The sequence below is a fragment of the Dipodomys spectabilis genome, unplaced genomic scaffold, assembly GCF_019054845.1.
Source record: "Dipodomys spectabilis isolate Male_0828 unplaced genomic scaffold, ASM1905484v1 ptg000151l, whole genome shotgun sequence".
NCBI classification, from domain to species: Eukaryota; Metazoa; Chordata; class Mammalia; order Rodentia; family Heteromyidae; genus Dipodomys; species Dipodomys spectabilis.
This window is the reverse complement of record NW_024870828.1, coordinates 381,926-394,907: the sequence shown is the minus strand read 5'-3', so window position 1 is coordinate 394,907 and position 12,982 is coordinate 381,926. Positions and strand designations below refer to the sequence as shown.

General features: G+C 38.1%; 1 pseudogene; it reads left to right on the top strand.

The window, feature by feature from the left end:
• The first annotated feature begins 2,403 nt into the window (after positions 1 to 2,403).
• On the top strand, positions 2,404 to 2,502 carry LOC122118427 (annotated as a pseudogene).
• The last annotated feature ends 10,480 nt before the right edge of the window (positions 2,503 to 12,982 follow it).

Below are 12,982 nucleotides of genomic sequence, written 5' to 3'. Positions count from 1 at the left end.
AAGAAAACCAACATTTACTACTATAGAGGAATATGATAGAAATAGAAGATAGATTTTGTCACATCTCAGATGAGTACCCATACTCAAGATTTAAAGACATATTTATTACTATGCTAGACAGAGGGAAAACAAAACAGTATATGATAAGGCAAGTATTGATGACTTTTTAAAATGCCCCTTATTAAGTGATGAAATTTACTTTATTAGCTAACGTTTGGGGTTGAAATATGGGAGGCTGATCCATTTAACAAATTTCTGGAAGGCACCTACTGAACAACACAAATGGTGCGTGGTACTATTTCTAGATTTTAATGAATGTTTGAACCTGTTTGACATTAGTGATGGGTAAATAAATCAACTCTATTGTATCTTGCTCCCTACACTTGAAAAACTTGTAATGTCACTAAGTGTCATCTACTTATCAAAGGTTATTTTGGCAAGTGTGATTTCAAAAAGTTTATTTGAAAAGGAATACACTTTCAGGAGATTAAATGTAGTTTGGTTTGAGAATGACAACCTTTTTATACCACAGAACCAAGTTGTACTAAAGTACCAGTGTTTTGAAGCACTACCGATCTTCTCAATTAATGTTCTGCTGAATTACATTTGACCTCTAAGTCAAGTTTTCCTGACCATGGTAGATCAATCACGGATCCATCCTTACAGGAACTATTTTTTGGGCCCACTTATGCTGGACTGATATATTACATTAGTCATTAGGGGAGGGGTATTAAAAATAATCTTGTGACATTTTCTGATCTTGTTCACTCATATGGGCTGGCCATCTGTAAATTCAGTTTGAAATACAGTAATTTCTCTCGATTTTGTGACTTCATCTTTCATTTTAAGTTGCCTTGCATTACACAATTGCTTGTTGCTAATTCTTGTTTCTCAAGGAATTGGAGCCCTGAAATATAAGAAATGAGAAATTGAGATGGATTTTTCAGTTACTTTCTGCTGGCATGTTGCGTAGGCTTAGGTGAGAAGTCTTGCCCCTGTTATCTAATGATGCAGGTAACTCAGCCATAAGATATTAGGACCCATGGGTCTATAGAAGAATAATGTCTTTTAGATATCATATTAGCACAATTGGAGTATAATCTGTAGGAATGCATCAGAAATATGGAGAAAAACAGTTTGGGACCAGTGAGTTAAAACAATAAACAGAGCATCAGAGTAAAATCTCTTATAGATGAGAGGAAACAACATTGATTTTTAACAATGTGAATTCAGAAGACCATGAACACATAGAAGGTATCACAAGTTTATATCGAAGATATTGCATTGATACTTTTTATATTCTAATATATATTCTAAACCTAATTATTTATATTCCAATTCTATTTATTGGAATAAATAAATATCAATTTACTTTTCAAATTATCAATTGATTCTAGTAAGTTTCACTGTGTGAAATATAAAATCAGCACATATAAATATAAAATATATAACTATATATAACATAATATAATGGCACATGTTTTGCATTGTTCTGTTTTGGTTAGGGTATCAAAAGCAACTCTGTTTTAAAGTATTATTCCATTATCTCTACCTCAGTGTTTGGTAGAGTTAGACTTAAACCTTTACCTTTTGTAGATTTACAGACTGAAGGCAAGAGGAAACATTGCCAATTTATGGCCTAATATCAAGGAGAAACATATGGACTTCTCCTGGAGCTATGAAAATATTTGGTTATAGAAAAGCATTAGTCTAAGTTCCTGCCTGGTTGGAAGGTAGATAGGCCAGGACATTAGGTAATCATGCATATGAACAATTTTTTCACCTTCTTGGCTTTAGCTACTTTTGAAATGGTAGGTATAATAAAAAATTATATTTTGATAAAAACCTTCTAGTCTGAAAAGTTCTGTCTGAAATATTCATCTTTCTATGATCCCTTGGAACTAAGATTTGTTTTGTTCAAGTAAGACAATTTACACTATCAGGGTAAGATATTCTGGTTGGTCTGATATTACATGGAAGAATGGTAAAGTGTCAAGTAGACATTTGTGCCAATGAGACTTCATTTGGGAAAATTTCAGCTGCAGAAGTTTAGAAGTAGCTCTTAAGCAAGGCTTACTTTGAATCTGTTAGCTACACAGAGCTAACTCAGTTGGATAAATAAGTACTTGAAAAAGCCATCCCCTTTAGTCCTAGCTAAAAATGCTTCAAAGTATGATTAAATCTAAAATGAAAAAGATTTAAAATAGTCATTGACAAAAAAATTGCAAACGTGAGCAATCAATTGAACAATATAATTATTTTCCATTATACACAGAATTTTAGGGAAAGAAGATCAGTAGCATTGTTAGGAACAATAATGTTTCCTTGTTACAAATAGGCACCCAAGGATATAATCCTGTATAAATATTGCATCATTAACTACCTAAATTTAGAGGACATTATATGCTTCAGCAGCACATATATCAAAATTACACCAATACAGAGATTAACATGGCAATTGCAAAGGATGATATGAAAATCTGTGAATTATTCCATAATTTTCATTCTTCAGATGCAAGAAATGAAAAACAATTATTAAAAAGTTGATTACAAAATTACAAGTGTAACAATATATGTAATTCATATAAATAAAAGTTAGTTTGACATCAGTGTATTAAATCTTCACCTTAGAAAGGCCTTTACATTGCATAATCTTTATAAAACTTTTAAAATTAGACAACATTGTCATTTTATTCCAAAGAAATATACTATAAAGACCTAGTGAAAAAGGAATCTTAAACTGTTTTGGTATGGAATGCAATCTGAAAGGACACATTTATTAATGAACCTATATATTATAAAACAATGTAGTATTCAAAGTCTTATATCTAGGAAAGAATAAAATAGATTATGGGCATTATACAAACAGAATACAGAATATTTTAAAGTATAATTTTTCAGATAAGCACCAGAAATAACTTTAGTTTCTTTAGTACTCATTTCAACAGATAAATTAAAATTATATCAGAATAAAAAAAGCAAAAACTCGAGGGGGTCCAAGATGGCGATGGGGAAGTAGGGGAATGTCACAGCTCTCCCCAACCAAAAAGAGAGTTCGAGTTCCAACGTTTAATCTCCCCAAGATACCGACAACAAAAAAATCAACATCCAGAGAAAAACAGGAGTAAAAAGAAGAATTTCACAACAGAGAAGCATGAATCCCCCTCCCCCAACGTCTAATGGTCACAAAGCAGCGTGCCAAGCCATGGCCAGCCTGGCCTGGTGGGAGCTGCCGGTGGCCCAGAGCCACAGGGAGCTGTGTGCAGATCACCCGCACCAAAGCCCCTTGAGGTACCAGTGTCAGAACGCTGATCGTGAGGAATGAAGAAACCTCCGAGCAGGGAACTTACACAAAGATCCCACCCCTTCCCCTCACTCTCCATTCGAGCAGAGAGGCTCCATCCCACCAAAGCCACTCAGCCCCATGGCAGGAACCTCAGAGATACATGAGATGCCCACAGAACACCAGAGCAGAAGAACTGAAAGGAACTGATGCTGATCAAGAGAGCTCAAACAGAGACAAACCCCAGAGATCAGCACCTGCACAGAGGCCCCTTCCCCACCCCTCGGGTGGAGGACGGAGGCCCATCCTGTGGAATGGACCCAAACAGTATCAATGGAGGCAGTGACAGAAAAGAAACACACGGAGCCACCACCTCTCAGCCTAGCCCACAGCTACCTCAATTGAACTCTCACTGCAACGGCAACCAGCAACCTACATCACACAGAAACAACTAGCTCCAGGGTGAGTACCCCGCAGGGGACAGTGTATTCCTCAAGGGAGACCAGAGCGGGTGGGAATCCCCAGACCCCCCACCCCAAAACCTGCACCACAGGACCCACTAAAACTAGAAACTGTTCAAGAGCTCCACCAGCCCATGGATCACACTCAGCTGGCAAGGCTTGAACAAGAGAGACCCTGGAAGGAAGCTTAAGTGCCCAAGCCTGGAACAATGCCACTGGGTCAAGACACCCAAAGGTGGAAGAAATTTGAACTGTGTACTCCAAGCTGCGTAATCTAGGTGGGATACATAGCAGCACAGGTCCATCAGGTGTGCCCCAGGCTGGGGTCTGGGACCAGGCCTGGGGATCTGGTGCCTGAGCAACATAACTAACTCCTCCCAACTGAAATCAGAAGGTGAGTATACGCTTCAGCAGAGGGGAGAAAAACAGGGGAAACGCACCCCTGGTAACCATGCCTGTGACAGCAAAAGACACAGGGGGTTCAGGACAAGAGAAGCCCAAACCCCACAAGAACCCGACCCATGTATTCTAGGCTGGGAATTGAACAACACAGGCCTCCAGCACCTGATGATAGTCAGGAGCTCAGGCTGGTAAGTTGCTCAGCAGTACAGTGCTTGTCTTATGTGCAAGAGGCCCTGGATCTGATTCCTCAACAAAACATAAGCAGAAAGGGCCAGATGTGGTGCTATGGGTCAAATGGTAGGGTGCCAGCCTTGAGCTGAAGAGCTGAGGGACAGCACCCAAGACCAGAGTTCAAGCCTACAACTAGCCAAAAAGTAAAACAAAACAAAACATCAGGAGACCATAGCAGACTACAGCATCTGGGAGAGTACATCCAGCACATCTGAACTCGCCAAGAGCACCTGTAGGAACAAACAGGAGCAATCTAGGCTGCTCAACCCTTCTAAAGGCGGAAACTGCCAGTGATCTACAGCAGAGAGCTGAGAATCCTGTGTGGGTCAGACCAGCAGCTGGAGGTCGGCCCCCAACAGAACTGAGATCAGGTACAGACTCTCTCTACCAGCACAGAAACAGTAATCAAGCAAAGACAGACACCTATTGACCAAAACAAAATTTCAGATTAGTCTGCAATAATCCCTGAATCCCCATGAGAAAATCACAGAGAAATATTACAAGGTTTATCAACACCTAGGATAGCAAGCTATCTCTAAAAGCCAGCAGCAATCCAGGGGAGAAGAGCCCCAGTGGGAGAAAAGCAGGAATGGAAGACAAACACTATATCCAAGACATGCTGGAAGCAATGACTCAAGAATAAAGCGAGAAATAGACCAGAATTTGAAAGAACACTGGGTCGAAATACCAAAAGAGGTGCAGGACATCAAACAGGAGATGCATGCAAAAATAGAGGTAGCACACACCTCACTAAGCTGTGAGATAAGTGACAAAATAGAGGCAGTACATACCTCATTAAGAGGTGAGATTAGTATTTTGAAAACCAACATTGAATCCATTGAAATCAACAATGAGTCCCTTTCCTCCATGCAAACCACAATGGAAACCACAGTTAACAGAGTGAACAAAATGGAATACAGAAGACAGAATACATCAACTGGACCAAAAAATGACAGATATTGAAAAATCACTTAAATTATACCAAAGGGAAATTCAAGGACAAGCAGATAGTGCCAAGAAATTTAACCTTCATATACGAAGATGAGGAATATCAAAGCAAGGGAATGCAGCACCTATTCCACAAGATAATAGGTGAAAATTTTCCCCATCTCTAAAAAGAACATCTTACCCACATAACAGAAGCATATAGAACACCTAACAAGCAGGATCCCAGGAGAAACACTTCTAGACACATTATAGTATAAATGATAGATCTGAATGATAAGGAAACAAACTTGCATGCAGCAAAAATGAAGAAGGAGCTATACTACTATAGGAAAAATATTACAATCACTACAGATCTCTCCACACAAACACTGAATGCAAGAAAGGCCTGGGAAAGTACCACATGAGCACTGAGAGCCAATAACTGCCAACCCAGACTGATATACTCGGCAAAGCTAGCATTCACATTCCATGCAGAAATGAAAATTTTTAATAGCAAAGAAAAAACTAAATTAATACATAAACATTAAGCCAGCATTACAAAGACTACTAAAAGGAGGAACACAACCTGAGAAAAGCAACCAGGAACAGGGACCTGCACCCAGACAAGCATTAATAGAAGTCTATCTGAGCAAGGACAGAGGAAAAGAAAGAAGAAAAACAGTGACAATAATGCATCTCTCTATTCTATCTCTTAAGATTAACGGACTTATTTCACCAATCAAAAGAAAAAGAACTGCAGATTGGATCCTAAAACAGGACCCATCCATCTGTTGCCTTCAGGAGGCCCACCTCTAAGCCAAACATGCAAACAAACTCAGAGTGAAGGGTTGGAAAAGGATCTACCAATCAAATGCCCCTAATAAGAAAGCAGGTGTAGCAATCCTTATATCTGATAAAATAAACTTGTCATTAAAATCATTACAGTGTCAAACCATCCCTGCATCTCTGGGATGAAGCCTAACTGGTCATAATGTATGACTTTTATGTGTTTCTGGATTCTTTTAGCTAGAATCTTGTTAAGGATCTTTGCACCTGAGTTCATCAAGGAAATTGGCCTGTAATTCTCCTTTTTGGTTGGGTCTTTGCATGGTTTGGGGATGAGTGTGATATTGGCTTCTCTGTTTCTCTGAAGAGCTTGAGGAGTGTGGGTATTAGTTCTTCTTTAAAGGTCTTACAGAATTCTGCTATGAATCCATCTGGTCCTGAGCTTTTTTTTTGTTGTTGGAAGACCTCTGATTGCTTCCTGTATCTCGTTATAGGATATTGGCTTATTTAATTGGTTCACTTCTTTGCTCAGTTTGGGCAACTTGGATTTCTCTAAAAATGCATCCATTTCTGCCAGGTTTTCTTCCTTTAGAGAGTATAACTTTTGAAAGTAGCCCATTAGGATTGTTTGGATATCTTGGGTACGTGTTATGATTTTTCCCGTGACATCCCTAATCTTGTTAAAATGGGCTTCCTCTCTTATTTTTTTTAATTAATCTTGCCAACGGTCCATCAATTTTGTTTATTTTTTCAAAGAACCAGCTTTTTGCTTGGTTAATTTTGGCTGTAATTATCTGATTTTCTAATTGGTTAATCTCTGCTCTTAATTTGATTATCTGGCTCCGTCTAGTAACTTTAGGTTCCATTTTTTCATGTTTTTCTAGCTGTTTTAATTGCAACATGAGATTATTTACTTGGTCTGTCTCCATTTTCTTGATGTGGGCAATGAGGGCGATAAATTTACCCCTCAGGACAGCTTTTGCTGTGTCCCACAGGTGTCTTTGCGAGGTTTTTTTTTTTTTATTTTCATTGAGTTGTAGGAAATGTTTTATTTCTTCTCTGATCTCTTCCATTACCCAAGCATTGCTAAGAAGTGTGCTGTTCAATTTGCATGTATTAGAGAAATTTCTGCTGTATGCTTTGTTATTGAGAACTAGCTTGATTCCACTATGGTCAGATAGGATACAGGGGATTATGTCGTCACTTTGTATTTGCTTAAGTTCCTTGCATGAACTATGATATAGCCTATTTTGGAGAAAGTTCCATGAGCTGCGGAGAAGAATGTGTACTGTGTTGTGTTACGGTGAAATACTCGGTAGATATCAGTTAATTCCGCTTGAAGTATGGCCTCACTTAATTTGGTAGCTTCTTTTTCAATCCTCTGGGTGGTAGGCCTGTCCTTTGGTGAAAGTGGTGTGTTGAGGTCTCCTAGTATTATCGTATTGGGATCTATTTTATTCTGTAAGTCAATAAATGTAATCCAACTCATCAACAGAGCCAAGGTCAAGAATCACATGATTTTTGCCACAGATGCAGAAAAGACCTTTGATAAAATTCAACATTCATTCATGCTAAAGGCTCTGGAGAAAATAGAAATAGCAGAAACATTTCTTAAAACAATTAAACCAGTTATGACAGACCAATAGCCAATAATACACTTATGGGGAAAAGCTACAACCAATTCTCCTAAAATCAGGAACAAGGCAAGGATGCCTACTGTCTCCACTGCACTTCAATATAGTCCTGGAAGCCTTAGCCAGGTCAATAAGGCAAGAAAAATACATGAAAGGGATCCGCATAGGGAAAGAAGAGACTAAACTATTCCTTTTTGCAGACAACATGATACTATACCTTCATGATCCCAAAAACTCCATCCCCAAACTCTTAGAAATCATAAATCACTTCGGCAAAGTAGCAGGATACAAAATAAACCCACAAAAATCAGTTGCCTTCCTGTACACTGATAATGTACAAGAAGAGAGGGAAATAAAGGGAGTAACCCCATTCACAATAACCTCCCCCAAAATAAAATATTTAGGAATTAACCAAAGATGTAAAAGAACTATTTAATAAAAACTATAAAAAGATAAAGACAGAAATTACAGAAGACTCTAGGAAATGGAAAGACCTCCCATGCTCTTGGATAGGCCAAGTTAATATAGTGAAGATGGCAATACTGCCAAAATTAATATACAAATTCAATGCATTCCCTATTAAAATCCTAATGACTTACATCACTAAAATACAGAAAACAGTCCAAAAATTCATATGGAACAACAAAAGACCTAGAATAGCCAAACTAATTCTAGGGAATAAAGGCAAAATGGGAGGGATATCCATGCTGCACTTCAAACTATACTACAGAGCTATAATAATAAAGACAGCATGGTACTGGCACAAAAACAGACCAGAAGACCAATGGAACAGAATAGAAGATCCAGAAATAAATCCACAGGCCTAGAGTCAGCTGATATTAAACAAAGGAGCCCAAGACATACAATGGAAGAAACACAGCCTCTTCAACCACTACTGATGGGAAAACTGGGCTGCCACATGCAGAAAAGTAAAAGTGGACCCCAGCCTATCACCATGCACCAACATCAACTCAAAATGGATTAAAGATCTTAACATTAAAACTGAATCTCTGAAACTACTGCAAGACAGAGTAGGAGAGACACTTGAACCAATAGGCACAGGAAGGAACTTCCTGAACAGAGTCCCAGCATCACAACAAATTGGAGAGAGACTCAACAAATGGGCCAACTTTAAAATATAAATCTTCTGCACAGCTAAATCTATTGCAACCAAGCTAGAAAGACAAATAACTAATTGGGAAAAAATATTTACCAGCAATATATCAGACACGGGGTTAATATCCAGTATATACAGGGAACTCAAGAAACTAATCCCTCCTAAACCTAACAAACCAATTACTAAATGGGCAAGGGAAGTAAAGAGAGACTTCTCAGAGGAAGAAATAAAAATGGCAAAGAAAGACATGAGGAAATGTTCATCATCCCTGTTGGTGAAGGAAATGCAAATAAAGACAAAGATACCACCTTACCCCAGTCAGAATGTCACACATCCAGAAATCATCCAATGACAATTGCTGGAGGGTATGTGGAGAAATAGGAACCCTATTACACTGCTGGTGGGAATGTACACTTATACAACCACTTTGGAAAGCACTCTGGAGGGTCCTTAGAAAGATAAAGATTGACCTCCCTTATGACCCAGTCATACCACTTCTAGGCATCTACCCTGAACAATAGGAAACAATTGTTCACAATAGCTAGGATATGGAAACAACCCAGATGCCCCAACACAGATGAATGTATCCAAAAATTTTGGTATCTACAAACAATGGAATATTATGCAGCCATTAGAAATGACAAAATAATGGCATTTGCAGGGAAATGGATGGAGCTAGAAGGTGATCATGTTGAGCAAGGTAAGCCAAGAGCAAAGAGACAAACGGTACATGGTCTCCCTGATAAGTGGATGCTAAATCCAAAATGTTAGGTGATACGACAAAATTAACAGGACTTAAGAAACAAAGAACTCCCACTCATCTGGTCGAAACACTACTAAATATCCCCATACTGCTGATCACATGTATGTTGTATTGTGTACACTGTTATATGTTATAGACTGTGATAGACAATTTGCTCCAGGAAATTTAGAATGAACTTGTGACTTTAAAGGAGCATCATTATTTCACAATACTGTGAAATTTGGGAAGTTATGTAATCACTTAATCACAATTTTTCAAAAAAAAGAACCTTGGGGAAGTAAGGAGGGCAGGGATGGTAGGAGGAAAACAATGGAGGGGGTAACAATGCTCAATAGGAAGTGTACTCATTACTTTGCTCATGTAACTGTAACCCTCTGTATAGTATCTTTACAATAAAAAATTTTAAAAAAAGATCCAATCAACAGTAAAAAAATAAACTAAAATCAATACAAAAAGACAAGGATGGACACTACATATTAATACAGGAAACAATACAAGAGGGGGATATTACCATAATCTACCTAACATTCCCCAAACATTGGTGCACCCAAATATGTTAAGCAAATACTCTCAAACTTACAGAATAAAATAGATCCAATATGATAATACTAGGAGACTTTAACACCCCACTCTCACCAAAGGACAGGTCTACCAACCAGCATATTGGCAAAGAAGCTATCGAATTAAAGAGGCCATACTTCAAGCAGAACTGACATTTACCAAGTATTTCACCCTAAAAACAACATAGTACACATTCTTCTCAGCAGCTCATGGTACTTTCTCCAAAATAGACCATATAATAGTTCATGTAAGAAACTTAAGCAAATTCAAGGGATTGACATAATCCCCTGTATCGTATCTGACAATAGTGGAATCAAGCTAGTTCTCAATAACAAAACATACTGCAGAAATTACTAAAATACATGGAAATTGAACAGCTCACATCAAAGCAATGCCTGGGTAATGGAAGTGATTAAAGAAGAAATTTAAAAAATTCCTACAACTCAATGAAAATGAAAATGCATCGCAAAAACCTTTTGGGACACAGCAAAAGCTGTCCTGATGGACAAATTTATTGCCATCAGTGCCCAGATCAAGAAAATAGAGACAGACCAAGAAAATAATCTCATGTTGCAAATAAAACAGCTAGAAAAACATGAAAAAATGGAACCTAAAGTTACTAAACACAGCCAGATAGCCAAACTAAGAGTGGAGATTATCCAAATAGAGAATTGGAGAATCATAGCCAAAATTAACCAAACAAAAAGCTGGTTGAAAAAACAAATAAAATTGATAGATATTTGGCAAGATTAATTTTAAAAAGAAGAAAGGAAACCCATATTAACAGGATTAGGGATGCTACGGGAAAAATCACAACACGTACCCAAGATGCCCAAACAATTTTAACGGACTACTTTCAAAAGTTATACCCTCTAAAGAAAGAAAACCTGGCAGAAATGGATGCATTTTCAGAGAAATACAAGTTTCCCAAATTGAGCAAAGAAGAAGTAAATCAATTAAATAAGCCAACATCCTACAACGAGATACGGGAAGCAATCAGAGGTCTTCCAACAACAACAAAAAAAGCCCAGGACCAAATGAATTCACAACAGAATTCTATACGATTTTTAAAGAAGAAGTAATACCTATACTCCTCAAGCTCTTCAGAGAAACAGAGAAGGAGGGAGCTAACCCAAACACATTCTACGAAGCCAATATCACATTCATCCCCAACCCAGGCAAAGACCCAACCAAAAAGGAGAATTACAGGCCAATGTCCTTTATGAACACAGGTGCAAAGGTCATTAAAAAGATTCTAGCTGACAGAATGCTGAAACACATAAAAAAAAAACCATACACTAAAACCATGTAGGCTTCATCCCAGAGATTCAGGGATGGTTTAACATACGTAAGTCAATAAATATAATCCAACACATCAACAGAGCCAAAGTCAAGAATCACATGATTATCTCCACAAATGCAGAAAAAGTTTTTGATAAAATTCAACATTCATTCATGCTAAAAGCTCTGGAGGCAATAGAAATAGAAGGAACATTTCTTAAAACATTATAAGCCATTTACAACAGACCAATAGCTAATACTATACTTAACAGGGAAAAGCTACAACCAGTTCTCTTAAAATCAGGAACAAGGGGACTGGGAAGGTGGCTCAGTGGTAGAGCACTTGCCTTGCATGCCTGAGGCCCTGGGTTCGATTCCTCAGCACCACATAAGCAAAAAGAAAAAAGCCAGAAGTGGCGCTGTGGCTCAAGTGGTAGAGTGCTAGTCTTGAGCTGAAGAGCTGAGGGACAGCACCCAGGCCCAGAGTTCAGGCCCCATGACCGGACACCCGAAAAAAAATCAGGAACAAGGCAAGGATGCCCACTGTCTCTACTCCTGTTCAATATAGACCTGGAACTCTTAGCCAGGTCAATAAGGCAAGAAAAAGACATTATAAGGATCTGTATAGGGAAAGAAGAAATTAAACTATCCCTTTTTACAGATGACATCATACTATACCTTCACGATCCCAAAAATTCCATCCCCAAACTCTTAGAAATCATAAATCACTTCGGCAACGTAGCAGGATACAAAATAAACCCCCCAAAACCAGTTGCATGCCTGTACACTGACAATGTACAAGCAGAGAGGGAAATAAAGGAAAGCAAGCCCATTCACAATAACATCCCCCAAAATAAAATATTCAGGAAGTAACCTAACCAAAGATGTAAAAGAACTATTTAATGAAAACTATAAAAAGTTAAAGAAAAAAATTACAGAGGATACTAGGAAATGGAAAGACCTCCCATGCTCTTATATAGGCAGACAATATAGTGAAAATGTCAATACTGCCCAAATTAATATACAAATTCAATGCAATTCCTATTAAAATCCCAATGATGTATATCTCTGAAATATAGAAAACAGTCCAAAAATTCATATAGAACCAAAAAAGACCTAGAATATCCAAAATAATTCTAGCAAATAAAGACAACATGAGAGGTATACCCATGTCAAACTTCAAACTCTACTATAGAGCCATAATAACAAAGACAGCATGGTACTGGCACAAACACAGACCCGAAGACCAATGGAATAGAATAGAAGATCCAGAAATAAATCCACATGCCTACAGTCAGCTGACATTTGACAAAGGAACCAAAGACAGACAATGGAAGAAACACAGCCTCTTCAACCACTAATGCTGGGAAAACTGGGTGGCCATATGCAGAAGAATAAAAGTGGCCACCAGCATATCACCATACACCAACATCAGCTCAAAATGGATCAAAGACCTTAGCATTAAACCTGAATCTCTGAAACCACTGCAGGCAGAGTAGGAGAGACACTTGTACTTATAGGCCCAGGAAAGAATTT